Consider the following 19,519-nt stretch of genomic DNA (forward strand, 5'->3'; position numbering starts at 1 on the left):
ACACACACACACACACACACACACACACACACACACACACAGCCTATTGATTCTGTTTCTCTTGAAAACCCTAATTAATATACCATCCACTGCATCTCACACATTACTGTTTTTATCTCTATAAGTTCCATTTGGATCTTTCCTATACCTTCCATCTACTTAACTTTTTGAACATATGAAATGCAGTGACAATAATGATTTTAATGTCCTGCTAGTTATAGCATCTATATCAGTTCTGGATTCGTTTCAGTTGACTGACTTTACTTCTCATTATAGGTCCATTCCATATGTGAATTTTGCCTTGTTGGGTGCTTGGTATTTTTGTATGCCTAGAAATCTCCTTGAGCTTTGTTCTGAGTGTAGTTAACTTTCTTGAAAGCAACTTGATTCTTTCAGGTCTTGCTTTTAAGATGTGTTAGCTGAGGTCAAAACAGTACTTAGCCTAGAAGTAAATATAATGGAATTTGGTAAATGATTTGAAGTTGAGGCAAGGGAGGGAAAATGGTCAGACAACTCTGAAGTTCTCAACGTAGACGAGCGAGAAATAAAGATTCCAGAAACAGAGGATAATAAAGACCATCATATCTGAAAAAAGTTTAGTTATGATAAAGTAATACATGAAAATAGTAAAAAGAAAAAATCAAATCCTATGCTTATAAAGAAACCTGAGAATCTCCCATTCTGCCCCTCCTCCTTTCCAGAGTCCATAGGCAAATTCTGTTAACTGTTTCTGTATGGGTTCTTCTGGTAGCTAATCCCACAATTCTAAATAATATCTGCATCTCTCTTTTCTTTACTTACAATCTGAGGTGCCATTTACTGCCTCTCTGCTATGAAAGCCTTGTGCTCACTTACACAAAGCTTCTCCCCTCCTGTGTCCCATACACTGATAACTATCAATATATTGTTATTCTTAGCTCTTCCACCGGTTACTTTGGTAGCTATTCAATAGGTCCAATGTTAACTACCTCTGGGACTCTCAAAGGAAAGTATTTCTAGCATCACAGTAGAATAGATTTTCTTTTCTTTTATTATATCAAATGCTTAAAATCAAGCCATATTTTGATTAGCTTCATTATTAAGTATGGTATACTTTTTCAGCTTCTGGGTTTTTTTCCTAGAGTTTCTGAATACTTTTCATTTTTCTTAAAAAAGGGTTTGGGCGATTACAAACCTTCATTATATCCTCACATTTATCTTGCCTTCCTTTCAATTCTTTGGTTTGTTACATACAGTTTAGTTTTCTTCTGGAGACATCCACTCCAGAACTTTCTGCTTTCCTGCTTCAATACGGCTGAGTTTCTCCCTTGTCCTGCTACAGAGTCAAGGGAATTCCCTTATTTTTTCAGTTTGGGGTCAATATTTCCTGGATCCTATTATTTCTCTTTCTTGGTTTTTCCCAATGCTCAAATTTTTCTCTTATCCTTCATCCTCCAGTCCTGTGAGATTTTTCTTCAGTATCTGAACATGTCATGTTCTCTCTTAGCCTGGAGTCATCAAAACGCTCTTGCCTCTGCCAGGAGCACTTTCCCATCCACTTGTTGTAGCTAAGTCCTGTTCACATTTGGGGTCTCAGTTTAAAAGAACACTTGCTCTGTGATGTTTTATAACCCTCTCTTCTCCTTCCCTGCCCGTATCATTTAGACTCTGCCCCTCTTCTGTGGAAGCCACAAAACACTGAACTTTCCCTGTCATAATACTTTTCACTGTGTATTAAATTACTTATAAACTCAAAGCAGGCAAGAAACTATTTTTACCTTATTCTCAGAGTTGCTGCCTGATAACCATGGCACTTAATAAACAACTAATATTTTTATATAAATGATTTAATGAATAAAAGATATTTTACAATCGAAGAATAGTTAAATAACTGAGGTTAGACCAACTTAATGAAATGTTCTAGTCATTAATATGGTAATTTTTAAAGGATTCATAAACAAAAAATACATGATATATGTCAAACTTGTAAAAAAATACACTTTGACTGAAACAGTATAAAAGAGTTGGCAGGTTTATCAGTATTTTCCACTTTTACCCTCAACCTTTCTTTAAATTAATGCTTTCAAATGCAGTTTCAATGTTCTTAACATAGTTAAGCAATTATAAAATAAATATACCCTGTGAATTCTTAGATAGTTATAAATATTTATAAGTATAAAAATGTAAGAATAAAATAAAGCAAACTAGGATTTTTCTTTTAAACATTTATAGTTTTGATCGAACCTCAATAATGAAAGAAGTTTTGGAGTATCCATTATTGAGATATCTCTCACATTTTCCCATAGTAAGCCTTCAAAAAAATTTTAATAAAAAATTTTAATATAAACACTGCTCTAAACACTATGATATGTGGAACTATTAAAATACTCTTCTAATTCAAACTTTCCTGAAATTTCTAGAAGGAAGGAAAGAAGGAAGGAAGGAAGGAGGGGTAGAAAGACAATAGGAGTAAAGGAGAAAATCAGCAGGTTCAAATTCTTAAAAAAATAATTATGTAAATAAGTATCATTCTACAATTAAATATAAAGAGTTTTGAATCTTAAATAATATTTTAAAATATTTTCCTTATAGTGACTTTTTAGCCACTTAGCACTTGACTCAGACAAGCACTTAGCCTTGGTTAAGAGTAGCTCACCACAACAAGAGCTGGAATGCCTGACATGCACTTGAAATGGCATGTGCAGTTAAGTCCATCAAAGGGGTTAAAGTCCAAAATCAGAGTGATGGGCAAGGGTAAGTAGTATAGCAAACACAGTCTAAGCATATAGCCAAGTTGGCTGAATGAATTGGAAAAAGAACCAAAATGTAAACCAAACCCAAACCTGGATCCCAAATCAGAATGAGGGCCAAGTCAGGCATGAAGGAAGCATACGCTGAGGACTTGTAGACAATATGGGCAGGACTGGGCTTCCCTCCTCCCTTTCTGAGAAGGAGTATCTTTTCCCCATCCATGGACATACATGGGTTACTTAGATATTATGAGCCTAGAATTTAGCTGTTGACCAACCTACTTCAGAAAGACAATTCAAATCTTCTACACTTAATCATAATGTTATGTTTATGTGTATCTTCATTTCAAGGAAAAGATACCAAAACTATTAAAACGCTGAGTAGGTCTCCAAAGTCATAATATGAGCCAAATTTGAACCAGAGTATAAGATCAATTTCCTCATTCCTAGCATCATTACATCTGCCTGTTATGCTGCTTCCCATCAAAATGATTTAAAGTTATTCTTTTTTCCCCTAATGCTATGCACCACTGATGCCACATAAATCTCAAGGTAATATTAGAATTATATTTCTTTTCAGAATGTAAAGGCAATCTCTAGTTTATAGCAGATGGAAAAACAATATTAAATGCCAGGGTTTTTTTTAAGTTAAAGAGATAAGCCCTACATATTACTTTTTGTCTTTTCTTTTCCTTTTCTTTTTTTTTTTTTCTTTTGGCCGCACTGTATGTCTTGCGAGGTCTCAGTTCCCCGACCAGGGACTGAACCCGGGCCACGGCAGTGAAAGCCCAGAATCCTAAGCACTAGGCCACCAGGGAAATCCCCTACACATTACTTTTATATTACTTTTACATATTTTCAAAATATGAGCTAAGTCTTAGCAACAATACAGTCTGGATCCCTGTATATACACAAACTCTTATATAGAGTACACAGCATAAAGGTTAACACTGTGGGCTTTAAATTCAAACACACAAATGTTTTAATCACCATTCTGAAAAACCATGTGATCTTGGGCAAAAGACTTAACTTAAGTCAAGCTTCTCTATCCATTAAAGCGGGGATGGTAACAGTAACTCCCTCAGAGGGCTGTTGTGAGGATTAAACGAAAAAGGCGCTTAAAAGCTTAGCACAATTCCTAACACTAGAGTTAGTGCTCTTTTTTTTTTTAATAAATTTATTTTATTTTATTTTATTTATTTTTGGCTGCGTTGGGTCTTCCTTGCTGCGCGCGGGCTTTCTCTAGTTGCGACGAGCAGGGGCTACTCTTCGTTGCAGTGCGCAGGCTTCTCATTCTCTTGTTGCGGAGCATGGGCTCTAGGCGCACAGGCTTCAGTAGTTGTGGCACGCAGGCTCAGGAGTTGTGGCTCATGGGCTCTAGAGCGCAGGCTCAGTAGTTGTGGCTCACGGGCCTAGTTGCTCCGCGGCATGTGGGATCTTCCCGGCCCAGGGCTCGAACTTGTGTACCCTGCAGTGGCAGGCGGATTCTTAACCACTGTGCCACCAGGGAAGTCCCTAGTGCTCAGTTAATATGTACTAATAATAGTAGTAATAGTACCCCTCAGGTTTATGTCAAGAAGCTCACAAGACGGAGCTGAGACTCTCCTCTGGGCTCTTCTGTTATGCTGGTATCCATGACATGGAACTTATGTCATATTTGAGAGCATGTCAGAGAGGATGGCTTGCCTCCCAGTGTTTTCCAGGAGCACTGGTGTTACACCACACACACAGCTTTGAAAATCTAAGCAGATTTCAAATTTGCTTAAATAGCTTTCTTGGCCAAGAGTCATGTAAGTTGCCAACTGGCAACAGAATCATTTTCCACTCAAACTTGACAGCAGCAGGATTTAAACAGAAAACTGGGAGGAGGGCAAGGGAAGTAATATGCTTCCTTCCTCAAGGTAGTTTTGGACTCTTTGGCACCGGAGAAAAGTTTTAAAGATGAGAGAAATTTTACATGAATATTATAGTATTTATTTGCAATGTATCAAAAATTAATTGAAAAGGAATAGATAGTTGCCATCAGAACTCCCTTTCTACCATTTTTTTTCATATTCTGTGAACTCTTTCTTAGAAGACATTGGAATTTCTTCATTTGGGTGCTCTAATTCAAATACAGTGAACCTGGATTTTTTAATTAATTTCTTTTTTATTGAAGTATAGTTGATTTATAGTGTTTCAGGTATACAGCAAAGTGATTACGTTTACATATATATATTCTCTTTCAGATTATTTTTCCATTATATATTATAAGATATTGAATATAGTTTCCTTTGCCATACAGTAGGTCCTTGTTGTTTATCTATTTTATATATAGTAGTGTGTATCTATTAATCCCAAATTCCTAATTTATGCCTTCCCTCTTGCCCTTTGGTAACCATAAGTTTGTTTTCTATGTCTGTAAGTCTGTTTCTGTTTTGTAAATAAATTCATTTGTGTCTTTTTTCATTAGTGAATCTGAATATTTTGAGTCAAATAAGAGTCACTGGACTTCAGTGATCCTACAGAAGTTCTTCTCTTCCTTTAAAATATAACCCAAGAGCAAAATAAATTTTTTCATATTTCCCTTATTCTTGACAGTAAGAGAGTAAGAGGAATCAGGGTAAATGCTAATAGATATTTAAATCCTCTCTAAGAGGAACTCAAACTGATGGCATTCTAACTAATTAGGAAACTTGTAAGGATAAAGTTTCTACATGCTTCCTCAGAAAACACTATTCCAAAGTACTAACAAGAAATGTTTTCTTATTTGTATATACGTGGCTTAATTCCAAAAAAGATTTGAGGTAAGGCATAAAGATATATACAGTATATTGAGATTTAAAAAAAATAATAAATGAGGAAACTAGGAAAAAAATTTAAAAATTGTAAGAAAAAAAAATAAAGACATCAGTGCTAAGTGTGGGCCATAAACTTGCTCTAAGCATCCTAGCAGTCAGTAGAAAGAGGTGAATTATATTATTTGATATCTGTAAGATTAACAGCAACAATCATGTTCTCAGAAAAAACTTAGCTTTTATCTAATATATTCCTCCTGCTAGGGTTTGTAACAGTTTCCTTATATTTGCTTGTAAATGAGAACACTATTACTCAGGCTATTGAGGGGAGAGAGAATGTTCTTATATTTCAGAGATTTCTACTGCCATATTTAGGGGGAAGATGTCATGATACCAGCAAAATTAAATAAGTATACCTAGTTAAGACAAAGGACACCAGTAAACATATTCTATAACAATATTCCCATGTGCAATTTTTAGCAGTTGATGCTCCTTAAAAAAATTTGTAAGAAAGACTGTTTGGTTCCCAATGATGAAATGATTTACCATTAGATACTTTAAATCAAAGACTAGTAGTTTTATATTTCATGGAACTATATGTCTGTGGTAGACAGAATAATGGCCCTCCAAAAATGTCCATGTCCTAATCCCAGAAACCTATGAATGTTACACATCAAAAGGTACTTTGCAGATGTGATTAAGGAACTTGAGGTGGTGAAATTATTCTGCATTATCTGGATTGGTTTATATAATCACAAGGGTCCTCATAAGAGGGGGCAGGAGGGGCAGATTCGGACAGAGGAATAGCAATCGAGAGATGGAGAGGCTGGAGTGATATAAGGAAGGGGACACAGGCCAAGGAATGCAGGTGACCTCTAGACACTGAAAAAGGCAAGAAAATGAATTCTTCCCCAAAACTTCCAGAAAGAATGCAGCCCTGCTGACACCTTGATTTTAGGACTTCTGACTTCCAAAACTATAAGATAATAACTTTGTGCTGTTTTAAGCTCACCAAATCTGTGGCAATTTGTTAGAGCAATAACAGGCAACTAATTCAATGACTACAAACTCAATATATTGATATTACTAATCGATTTCATGAATTTCTACCCAGGTATTAATAGTAAGCAAAAATGTATTACGCAGCCATAAAAAGGAATGAAACAATGCCATCTGCAGCAACATGGATGGACCTAGAGATTGTCAAACTGAGTGAAGTTAAGTCAGACTGAAAGAGACAAATATCATATGATATCACTGTGTGGAATCTAAAAAAAAATGGTACAAATGAACTTATTTACAAAACAGAAATAGAGTCACAGATATAGAAAACAAACTTATGGTTACCAAGGGCAGAATGGGGAGGGGAGGGATAAACTGGGAGATTGGGATTGAGATATACACACTACTATATATAAAATCTGATAACTAATAAGGACCTACTGTATAGCACAGGGAACTCTACTCAGTACTCTGTAATGACCTATATGGGAAAAGAATCTAAAAAAGAGTGGAGAGATATATATATATAACTGATTCACTTTGCTGTACACCTGAAACTAACACAACACTGTAACTCAACTATACTCCAATAAATTATTTAAAAAAAAGAAATAATGCTCACTTTAAAACATATCTCCTGGGCTTCCTTGGTGGCGCAGTGGTTGAGAGTCCGCCTGCCAATGCAGGGGACACGGGTTCGTGCCCCGGTCCGGGAAGATCCCACGTGCCGCGGAGCAGCTGGGCCCGTGAGCCATGGCCGCTGAGCCTGCGCGTCCGGTGCCTGTGCTCCGCAACGGGAGAGGCCACAATAGTGAGAGGCCCACGTACCGCAAAAAAAAACAAAAGACATATCTCCTATACTTTAGTTAAGCCATAAAATGAGCCCCAAGTATATCTAGGTACTTTGAATATAACAATTTTCAAAATTTGCTTCATAATACACTGGTTCTGTGGGATGTAAAAGGTGTTAAGCACACAAAAAAATAATTCTAAGGTCAAATAACTTGGAAAAACTATACTATTTAATTGTAGAATAATTTAAATGATTTTTAAAAAATTATCCCAGGAGTCTAGATTTACCAAGAAACTTTCTGGGTTATTCAAAGGATCCACATCCATCACCACTCCACTATCAAGAGCAGGTGGAAGATGAAGGCAAAGTAGTAGAATAAATGTACTAAATGATAAAATGAAAGTGTCCTTCCAGCTTTAGAAAATCTGGCTAATCAACCCTATTCACAATTTCATACTCCTCAGCTCATACTCATGCAGCCACCTCTATAGTCCCTGTTCACGAGCACAAGGCCAGCTCAGCAAGGAGACTCTCAGATAACATAGTTGCTTCTTGGTGTCTCTGCCACCTGCCACTGACCTTACCCATGGGAGCTTGCCCAGGCTTTTATTTGGAGGAATGACACCAGGACTACTCACCAATCAAACTGAAAAAAACAAGCCATTTACTTCACTCATTTAACCCAGCCCCTTGTACGTAATTCATCCTCCCAACATACTCCACCCGCCCTCATCCAATTCTCTCCAACAATAGAGGGAAAGACATTTGCCAAGAATATAAGTTTAGTGGAGCACAAACCTCAAACATGGACACTGCAGAAACTTCAGACTTACTCCTAAGGAACAAGATTTCCTGGGGAACAGAAAAATGGCTTCAAAGCTTGTCAACAAGAGCCAACGCTTGGTCTCTCATAAATACTAGAGTAAATATTTTAACAGATCTCTTCACTGTAGAGCTAATGAGTACCATGTATTTTTAAGAGAAAAGGAAAACAGTACGGTGTTTTTTAAATATTTATGACCCAGGAACTTTCTCCTCTGGAACATCTACAGAACAACACTTGGAAAACAATTTGCTAGTTATATATGAAATTTCCGAAAGTCAGTCAATTCCTTTGAGGATTATAACGTGAAAAGTGAAAAATAAAGAGCCCACGTAAAAAATTCTACATGGGCAATTTTAGAATTCATTATGGCCAAATAACAAGGTAAAGAAGTTTATTTCTAGATATCAGGCAGGAGATTTGGGCCCTTATTGATGAACTGCTATCGCCAGGCTAACTGAAGTAAGAATAGCCTAAGAATGCTCAATTGTCAGGCAAACGATTAAGGCAGAAATTGAGGTCATGAGGCCAAGACAGGATCAGAATCAAGGAAGTCAACATTTGGCATGAAACTGACACAGTTAATAGAAAGCCAGGTCACCAAAGTCACCCCTACCTGCCAACTCAAATACGAAGCACAGAAGCTAAAACAACGTGATTCAAAATCAGTACCTCAGCATCACCCCAAGTACTAAAAGTTAAAAATGTAGGAAAAAATATTTCAGGCAAAATAAATAATGTGCTGAGAAATAACTCTCATTATTTTTTAAAACCATAGAAAATAGCCATAAAGCGAACAATCGTTCATCTACTGGGAATTCCATAGGCCTTTGGCCCAGAACTTCCTTACTTATAATCACCTTGTTTTTCCTAAAGAAGTTTTTTAAATGCTATTTCTGGGAACTTTCCAAAAAAGCAGCATAAGAAATTTTTTTTCCACAGGAACTTACCAACCAAACTTCCCCATTTCACAATAATTTTAAAAGTTATCCACCAAATTTTTATATTCCAGGAAGAAAAACATAATTATAAACATTTTTTTTTAACTTAGAAAAGCCTATAAACACCCACAACTACACACACTAATACACAAAACCTAAATTACTGTAACACAGTATAGTCTTATGAAAAGAAACTTCACAGCACAGGGCAGCCATCGTTCTTAGAAGAGCTTATCTGTCTTTTGGTCATCAAGGTGATGTAATTATATTACTTATATTATTTATGCTTTCACAAAACACACTTTAGATATGATCACAATAATTAATATAGTTTGTCATTAAAACTCATTCATTCAACAGATATTTATTGAATGTTTTCTCTAAACAAGGAGCTAACGATGGTGAATACTAATCTATCTATGTGTCTATCTCATAATTTCATGCATTTAATTCCTCTCCCCACAAATATAAAATTACTGGTGACCCCAAAAATAATATTTTATAGTTATACATCTTTAATTCTTTATGGAGATACATAAAGGGAAGATAACTTTTCTAAATCTTAAAGTGCGACAATCCTTTTAAATCGTGTATTCTGGGAGGTTTACTATATTTTTATACAGTTTTGGAGGACATGCTTTCTTAAAATGTTGAATTAGTTTACCTTTTTTCTGAGGTTTATGGGTAGCACATAATTTGGTCAGGTATTTTGAGACTAAAGAAATAATTTCAGAGAAAAAAAGCGGTTTAATGCATGCTTTCTTAGTAAAAAGCTCTAATTTTAAAAGTTAGGCATTTGTTTTTTTAAAAATCAAACTAAATCTGCAGAGGTTTTGTTTAAAAATATGCCTAGATTTACTTAATGTTAAAGTTTGATAGCATTTCCACTTGCTAAAGCATTTTAGCAGAAACACTTACCATAAAAGCAGCCATGGAAACTGAAATGATACATTGCAACCTGGAATTTTTTTTTTTTTTTAAATTATTTATTTATTTATTTATGATTGTGTTGGGTCTTCGTTTCTGTGCGAGGGCTTTCTCTAATTGCGGCAAATGGGGGCCACTCTTCATCGCGGTGCGCAGTCCTCTCATTATTGCGGCCTCTCTTGTTGTGGAGCACGGGCTCCAGACGCGCAGGCTCAGTAGTTGTGGCTCACGGGCCTAGTTGCTCCGCGGCATGTGGGATCTTCCCAGACCAGGGTTCGAACCCGTGTCCCCTGCATTGGCAGGCAGATTCTCAACCACTGCGCCACCAGGGAAGCCCCTGGAATATTTTAAAAGACAATTGTCTAAATAAAAGATTTTTCAGTAGCTAGACAAGCAGCTTTATTTGTAAAAAGGAAACTGTTTCCCAAAGAAATAACAGGAATGAACCCTAAATTCTTACAACTCAAAATCATTTTTCTAAAAGTGTTGTGGCCTTGACCCTTAATATGATGATTAGACTAGATTTTTTGTAAAGTATTATAACTGTTGATTTAATAGACTCATATTTCTCACAACTGGTTATCTTTTTAATGTAATGTCTTATATTACATAAGTAATCTCAGTACACAAAGAGGGAGCATTGCCACTATTTGCCGGAGCAGTTAAAAGATAATATTATGTAATTTAAGCAACATTCTCAGGCAAATCTATTAACAAACAACACAGTTATTTCTTACTATGTAATCAACATTTGCATTAGAGATAAAAATATTATACCTCCTCCTGTGATTCCTTAGTACTGAGGAGTCAGTACAGTTTTGTTTTGTTTTTTTTAATGTGTTGGCTTGAAGGAAGTTTTATTTTTTATCTTCTGCATGAGTAAAATTATCTTAATTCCAAAAATTACTCATTGTAAAGAACTGGGTGCATTAAGAGTAATTTCCTTAAAAAAAAGGTTATTTGCACATGAAATTTTTGTGGAGAAACTGGATTAAGTCTACAGCTCATTCAGTCTAGTAATTTACAAACAACATAACATGCTATGGGGAAAAGACATAATTTTTCTCAATATTACTATTCACAACACACACATGAGGAAACTGAAATTGAGAGATATTAAGTAACTAGCCCAAGATCATATAGTTTGTGAACAGCAGAACTGGGCCTCAACCACCTGGGCCTTTCCAACAGACTGGGACCACCAAAATTTCCTGCTTCGCTCCACAATGAACATCCAATTTCAATGTACTCTAAAAATAAACACAAACACAGAACACATTCTATAAACCAGTTATGCTCAGCTTTGCAAAATCATTATTAGAAGTATTTATGTCTTCTCAGGCTAGAAAAATATTTCATAATTCATTAAATTTTTGTTTTAGTAAACTATTTTAAGCATAAGTTTTCTTTCAGGAAAAATATACACACCCTAATTCATATACATAGAAAAGTCAAGTTAAGAGAACTAAACATGTATCCCAAAAAAATCCACACAGGATAGAATCTCTAGTCCCAATTTTAAGCCTCCCATCAGACAAAAAGCTCTTACCCAACCATTGATTCTCATGCCTATTGAATGATGTCCTCCCCAGGTCAAACCTCTTGGCCCTACAGTGTGGGTCACAGAGGCAAGTTCAAGGGCACCGAAGTGGGAGAAAACTCTCTTCAGTAATATTCTTTTTAAAAAATACTGATTTTTTAAAATTTAAAAGAAACAGAAAAGCATTCTATATATAAAGAATAACTTCCCTTTCCCTTTTATTCAGAGGTTTGTCATGCTTACTCCAAGAATAAATTAAGCATTCCCATTATCAAATATTTAGGGTTTCATTTAAAATTCTTTTTTGTGTTTGTAGTAATTCATATTCAGGCAGATTCCAGGCCCTCAAAGCAGCATGAATTCACTTTTTTAAGGGGTTTGTAAAAAATAATCACTTTACTCAATATTATAGTTGTAGAAATGAAGTATACTTTCTTTAAGAAATAAAAAAAAGAAGAAAATGCCACTTAACATCGTTGGTATGTCAGTATAGGACAGCAGGAAAAAATACTGATAAGCTTGTCACTTTGATACCAAGAAGACATTCTAGTCCAAGCTATAATACGCTTCCTACGTTTTCACTAGATGTTTCTTTTCTGCTGCTTTTCATCCTTTTCCATATTTCATATCAGAGGACTGGTACAGCCTTGAAAACTTCATTAACAGGAGCAAATTCAATATCCACCGACTTCTTCTCAAAAGGCATTCTAAACCATCAGATAGCCCAGCAGTTTCATTCTCATGAATACTCCATGAAAAAACTCAATAGGACACAGATGAATCCAATGAATAGAAGGAGAAATCTATTGAGTTTGGGAATGTTTGGTGCATTGGATCAGTCCAGGGTTATGAACCTTAAACCTCCCATTGTAAACAGGAAGCTGGATGTGAGTCCTTCCATAATATATTGTCCATTTACTCTGCAGGCCAAGAAAGCTAATGGTCTCTGATACCCACGTTCATCAGTCATGGAGCTGACACTTGGAGTTTTGACAATAACATCATAAATGATTCCTCCAGTGATGAGGAAGTAAGACACCACCACCAGAGCGTACACTGTCATGGCCAACAGCATGTGCACCCAGGGCGGCTTCTTCAGCTTCAGGATGGGACATTCGAGCACTAAGAACAGGACTCGGTACAAACTCTCCATGTTGGTGGCGGCAGGGTCAGCTGTCGGCCGCCAGCCCCACACGCCATCCAGGAACAGGCATGAATTCATTTTTAAACTAATTTCCTTGTTTTGCAGAAAGGCAGAGAAAGTCCAAACTCTTCGTGTAATGACATTTTTCTCATTAACAAAGGCTTTTAAATAAATCTACTTCTGTTTTCCTAGTAATCCTAACACTTTTAATATGATGCTTACTTCAATTTCTAAAGAATCTGATACAAAAGTTAGTGTGGGTTCATCAACCTACCCTGGCCTCCTCTTCACCTGTTTAGATTCTTCTGTCCCTTATAGATGAAACTCCCTTATCACCACCACCTCCCAAAGGCCTCTGCTAACTCTGCTAGGTTGGAATAGGTGTCCTTCCAACCTGCCATTACAGCATCCTAGGGAAAAGCTCTGTGGTAGCATACTGCACTATGATAATAATACCTTTACATGCTTGTGCCCACTTATAGAAAGTAAACCCCTGTAAGGCAGGAATCTTATTCGCCTGTTAATTGCATTTAATAAATACTTTTGGAGGAAAGGAAGATAAAAAAAATCAAATACATTTCCTTTCCTTCCCTTCCCCTTTCACCTTCTTCCTTTCTTTTCTGAACAATTCAGACCATTATCATGTGCGGCAGAACAAGACTGGCATCAAGGTGTAAAACCCAAGCAGGGTGAGGAAGGTATCCAGGTAGGAGGGTTCCCAGCCTGAGAGTCAGTGAGGTGAGGAAAGCATTCATGTGAGGGGTTGACTTGGGGCAGGAAGTCGGAAGTCAAGTGGAGTGACACAGGGGTCCCTGCAGGAAGTACACGGTATCAGAGGCACAGCAGAGAAAGGAAGGAGTCCATGGATTGTGGTAGCTCAGTGTGAAGTCAGAGCCCAAAGAGAGTGAAGAGAGCATCCACTGAACTCAGGGCATCAGAGCTCTAGCTGGGAGAGGGGGTGGCCACTTGGAGTGGAGTGGCACCCTGGATGGGGTTTCAGAGCCCAGCAGACTGAGGAGGGCATCCCTGGAGAGGGTCTGAGCCTGAGCGGAGTGACGAGGGCATCTATGCAAGAGTGGCGACCCAATGTGGGGATCAGAGTACCTAAGCCAGTGAGGAGGACAAAAGGGGTGACAGTCAGAAGCAGGAGTCTGAGCCTACACAGACAGACGAAGGGCTTATAGGCCGGGGGCGTGATGTGAGGTGTGTCTGAGCACTGTGAGAAAGGCACTTGCATGGGTGTTAAGGAGACTCTCTGGCCAGGCCCCTTCAGTGCTGGACACTAAGACCTGGCCTGGGGTGTTGGAACACGGGTTGTGGTGTGAGGCATCCACACAGGAAACAATGACACTGGTTACATACTGGGGGGTTGAACAAGCAAGTAATCCTGAACAAAGACATAGTAATGATAATGGGAGTCAAGTTTCTTACTATGGAGGAAGAGAAACAAATACAGAAGGGGCCAAAATGTAAATGAATCCTGAGGAATTTTGTTTTGGAATCTAAATTCATCTGCAAGAACAAATAGGCAAAGTATAGTTAAAATTGTTCTAAATTTAAAAATAACATGAAGAATTGATTAACAGCAGCGGTCCCCAAGCTTTTTGGCACCAGGGACCGGTTTCGTGGAAGACAATTTTCCACGGACCAGGGTGGCGGGGGTGGTTCAGGCAATAATGCGAGCGATGGGGAGCAGCAGGTAAAGCTTCGCTCACTTGCCTGGCCACTCACCTCTTACGGTGCAGCCCAGTTCCTAACAGGCTGTGGACTGGTACCGGTCCACGGCCTAGGGGTTGGGGACCCCTGATTAATAGCATATTTTAAATATATCGATCATAGTATATTTTAAATAATATTGAAATGTAGATATTATATAGTGTATTAGTCTTAGTATATTTAAAATTTTGATATAAAGCTTCAAAAATATCAGTGGGGAGAGAGAGGATACTTCACTAAAGGTGGTAGATCCAAACCCTGGGAGACCTAGGGTGGCTCCACCTTCTTCCCGCTCCCCCTCCTCTCTGGCCACACTCCCTGCCCCCATGGTACAGGATAGGTATATAAAGTGGGTCCCCTCACCACCTCTTGCTGCAGCATTCTCCTCAACCAGGAGAACACCTTCTGATAAGGTACTTAAACCCATTCATCTGGCTTCATGTCCAGTTGTCCCACAGGATGCTCACACATGGCTGCCATTCCTATAAAATACAGGAATACAGGCTGACTCCTGCAGCCTCCTGTCTCTGCTCATTGTCTCTCCCCAGTTCTCCTGTTCCAACAGGACAGGGAGTAAATCAGTCAGTCAGCTGCAAGCCAAGTGTTCTTGCAGAATCCCCATTCTCTACAAGCAATTCACTTGGGAGCCAACTATAACCTTCCTCTCTCTCGCCCTGCCTTCCTCTCTCCATAGAGTTCTCTTATATAAACCAGAGGAGCCTACAGTTAGAAGAAGGGGCTAGTATATGGTGAGGAGGTGCAGATCTGGTTTGAGTCCTGGAGAGATTGTCTCACTCCAGCTCTCTTTAGAATATGAGATACTGGCTGTCCAATGTGTCCTTGGTTTTGTCCCCTAGTCAAGAGCAACAGAAAAAACCCCACTCAAAATCCTAATACATACACTAATGCAAAGGAAAATATCACATGAAACTGGTAACCACGGTTAAAATCTAGTAGGGGACAGACTGTCATAGGAAACGATAAAAAAAGAGAACTTACAAGGGTACATCTGAATCTTTTCCAAGACTATATTCACATATTATTTGTGTAATTTAAAATAAATCAAAAGCAATGAAAAATTTAAAAACTAATTATTAACAGCCAAAAAAAAATAATAGTGAATATAAATCACAGAATGGGCTTTGTCACCATAAAATCAATGAAGAAAATTAAAAGATGAATAATTTGCTCATATAAAGTAAATAAATGTATATATGCTTATCTCATATAAATAGATTTATTAAAACCCTAATGGTTAAATGAGCTAGAAACATGAGTTAACTATTCATAAAAGACAAAAAATAATTGTCTATCTAAGTTTGAAAATAAACCAATATCTATTGCTTGCCTCGGGGTATTGGATTACTGGTGGGGTTTCTTCCCTTCTTTTTCTTATAAAATTTGTACAATAAATATTTATCTCTGGGCTTCCCTGGTGGTGCAGTGGTTGAGAGTCCGCCTGCCGTTGCAGGGGACACAGGTTCGTGCCCTGGTCCAGGAAGATCCCACATGCCGCGGAGCGGCTAGGCCCGTGAGCCATGGCTGCTGAGCCTGTGCGTCCAGAGCCTGTGCTCTACAACGGGAGAGGCCACAACAGTGAGAGGCCCATGTACCGCAAAAATATATATATATATTTATCTCTTTATAATCAAGAGAAAAAAACTTTTAAAAAGCTCCTCTCACGCTATACCCCCCCAAGAGAGTATATATATACCAAATATAAATTTTTGGTAAGGGAGTCCCAATACTAGTGAAGTAAACAGAGAGCAGTACAGAAACTAAGAGCCCAATATGTAAACCTAATGATTTATCCTTTTCCCAGAGAAGCAAATATTTTAAAACAGTTTTAATCCATCTGATGGATTATAACTGATTTTATACTTTAAAAAGTCACTGAATCTTTATTACAGCAGTCTTAAAAGAAACATCAACACATATAAAGAAATTTAAAAGTTGTTGAGTTAAACAATAAGTATGGTTTTTTTTATAATTTTACAACTTTCTATAAACTATTTCCTATAGCTTCTCAGTGAGAAAGAAAATTGTTTTCCTCTGGCCTTCAACAACTCTGACACTTATTATACCTTGTTTTTCACTTTGAAACTTTATGTGCTTTTTCTGCCTTCACTTAATTCCTATATGAGGGGATCAGCTACTAAAACTAAAAATATCAGAAATTCCAAAATTAAAATGTTAATTTGTTTATAGAGTATAATGAAATCTCAATACATTCATTACAGTCATGAAACATGAATAACTTTACATAATATATTTCCCCAAGAATAAGTGAACTATAATTTTTTTTAACTTCTATAACATACTTTATTTTAAAAAGAAAAATGCACTAAGCTTGTAGAGCTAGTCTTGTGTCTAAAATTAACCCATGAATCAACTAGCCAAATACAAGAGTATGGCCTATATCCATGCAGAGAATTTTCTTCAAAAAGCTAACCCATAAAGAAATCAAACACCAAGACACTTGCATCAGTCGGGCCAGCTCCCTGCTCTAACCGAGGAAAGCTGGAAATGGAAGCAAGAAGCAGTGATCAAACACAAGACATGGGAGCACTCCTATGAATACTAATGAAGAATCCTGACTTACTCCCAAAAGCATTCTTTGACAATTCAAAGGCATGAAACCTGCCCGTCAATTCAATCTTTCTATCCATGCAGCTGGTAAAACCCTATCAACCGAAAAACGAACCATAAATTATATATTTCTTGAAGCAAAGATAGAATCAAAGGAAGTAATGTAGTTTTATGATACCATTTTAATAGTGTGAACCAATCTTGAGTTATCCTTTTTAATTAAATCAAAAAGAACCAAGATGGTTTTTAACCTAACATGAAGTTAAATACTATGTAACAGATATACTGACACATTTATTTTTTAAAGAGTGGGAAATTTTACTATTTTTTCCACATTTGAAAGTATCACTTTCATTATTCAAGTGTGGATTCAACTTCATCAAAACTGAAGAGGTTAAACAGGGTAGTATTAAGCAAACTCTTCTTAGTGAACTGAGGAATACTTCATCCAATTCTACTTAGAGCCTGTTAAAGAGGAGTTAGAATTTTAGCAAGCTAAAAAATTTGTCATGTAGAAAATAGCAAGCAGTTCTCCTGGAGATCTGTGGGCACTGGACACTTACTTAATGCGAGAGAGCAACGTGCCCCTGATCGCAGTGGGAAGGCTCACAGACATGACACGTTCAGTGCCAAAGCAAGGGCTCTAATTAGCGAAGGGTTCCGTCTGACAGTCAAGGGCTTAACCTTCATTGGGAAATAATGAGCCAGACAATATTTGAAGCCTCCATGTAAGATTTAGAGAAGAATGGGGGTGCTGAGAACTGCCTTAAATGTGCTAAACTGACAGACACAGGTGACCAAACAATGAACTGCACACTTGGCAAAGAAGAAGAAAATATTTGGTATATACTGGCGACCTCCAGAGCAGCATTCCTCTTTTGTCCCTGAATTAAGATGAAACAATTTAATAGGCCATATTATTTGGTTGAATTACTTTAAAGAAATTAGAAGTCTTGGTGGAGGAGATATATTTCCTGAAAACGTTTCTCAGATACCAACTTTTACGATAAGGGAACATCTGGGAACTTCTCTGAAGATCAGAGACAAATCTCAGTTTAAAGGCTTAAAAGTTCATTAGCAAACACAAACACTCAGTGGTTAGAATTACCTAGAATGACGTGAAAGCCAAGGACCCAAACTCTAAGTAAATGAGAACATATCCTTCTTGTCTTCTAAGCTATAAAATTACTACTGCTCCCAAAAGTTTCTTGCATACATGATTTTTAAAATTCTTTTCCATTACAGTTTATTACAGGATACTGAGTATAGTTCCCTGTGCTATACAGTAGGACCTTGTTGTCTATTTTAATTTTTTAATAAATTTATGTATTTTTGCCTGCATTGGGTCTTCGTTGCTGCACGTAGGCTTTCTCTAGTTGTGGCAAATGGGGGCTTACTCTTCGTTGCGGTGCACGGGCTTCTAATTGCAGTGGCTTCTCTTGTTGTGGAGCATGGGCTCTAGGCATGTGGGCTTCAGTAATTGTAGCACATGGGCTCAGCAGTTGTGGCTCGCAGGCTCTAGAGTGTAGGCTCAGTAGCTTTGGCGCATGGGCTTAGTTGCTCCGCGGCATGTGGGATCTTCCCAGACCAGGGCTCGAACCCGTGTCCCCTGTATTGGCAGGTGGTTTCTTAACCACTGTGCCACTGGGAAGTCCTGTCTGTCTATTTTATATATAGTAGTTTGTATCTGCTAATCCCAAACTCCTAATTTATCCATCTCCAACTCCCTTTCCCCTTTGATAACCATAAATTTGTTTTCTATGTCTGTGAGTCTGTTTCTGTTTCATAAATAAGTTTATTTGTATCATATTTTAGATTCCAAATATAAGTGATATCATATGGTATTTGTCTTCCTCTTTCTGACTTACTTACTTAGGCATACATGATTTTTTACTCTTAACTGCACAAATTCTTAAAAGAGTAAAAAAAAAAAAATTACTCTTTTTATTTAATGTAACTGAATCTGGGGGAAAAGTACTCATGTTTGACTGTTCACCAAAACAATATGCATTCTTTGATAAACTAAGTAAATAACTATTAAATTAATCATTGGTTTTTCCTACTTTACCCACTCAATATGTTATACCTAAATTAGCTAAGCCTTTTAGGATATTTATAAACTGATATATATATTTATAAATTCATATATATGTGTATATATATTCACACACACACACAAACACACACACTCATATATATACAAGCTACATTATCTGGAAGAAAGTTACTAAATTTGAAAATCAACTGCTTGTAGAGAGTAAATATAAACATTGTAGAGCAACACAAGGTTTCAATTACATGTTGAAGGTATATATGTGTCTATATATATACATATATACTAATGTTTTACAAATTCTAGTAATGCTGAGTTGTCTTCCAGTATTTGTTTAGAAGGTATAAAAACTCATGGCTCAATAGTAAAATGCTAATTGAGTTTGCTAAAAGATGTCTCTTAAGAATTATAAGCCCCAAGTAAAAAACCACTAATAATATTAAAGTCCAGTAACTGGGGTTAAAATTTTTAAATGAAGAGCATTG

At 37.1% G+C, this 19,519-nt stretch overlaps 1 protein-coding gene, 1 long non-coding RNA gene and 1 pseudogene across 2 annotated transcripts in view; 1 reads left to right on the forward strand and 2 right to left on the reverse strand.

Annotated features, from left to right (window-relative positions):
- LIX1 (limb and CNS expressed 1) overlaps positions 1-19,519 on the forward strand; it is a 999,195-nt gene that overhangs the window by 862,377 nt on the left and 117,299 nt on the right. The window lies entirely within an intron of this gene.
- LOC117195654 (uncharacterized) overlaps positions 1-19,519 on the reverse strand; it is a 98,371-nt gene that overhangs the window by 39,941 nt on the left and 38,911 nt on the right. The gene's annotated exons all lie outside the window — the stretch shown is intronic.
- On the reverse strand, positions 12,064-12,691 carry LOC101280611 (oligosaccharyltransferase complex subunit OSTC-like; annotated as a pseudogene).

Source organism: Orcinus orca, chromosome 3 (assembly GCF_937001465.1).
Source record: "Orcinus orca chromosome 3, mOrcOrc1.1, whole genome shotgun sequence".
Taxonomy (NCBI): Eukaryota; Metazoa; Chordata; class Mammalia; order Artiodactyla; family Delphinidae; genus Orcinus; species Orcinus orca.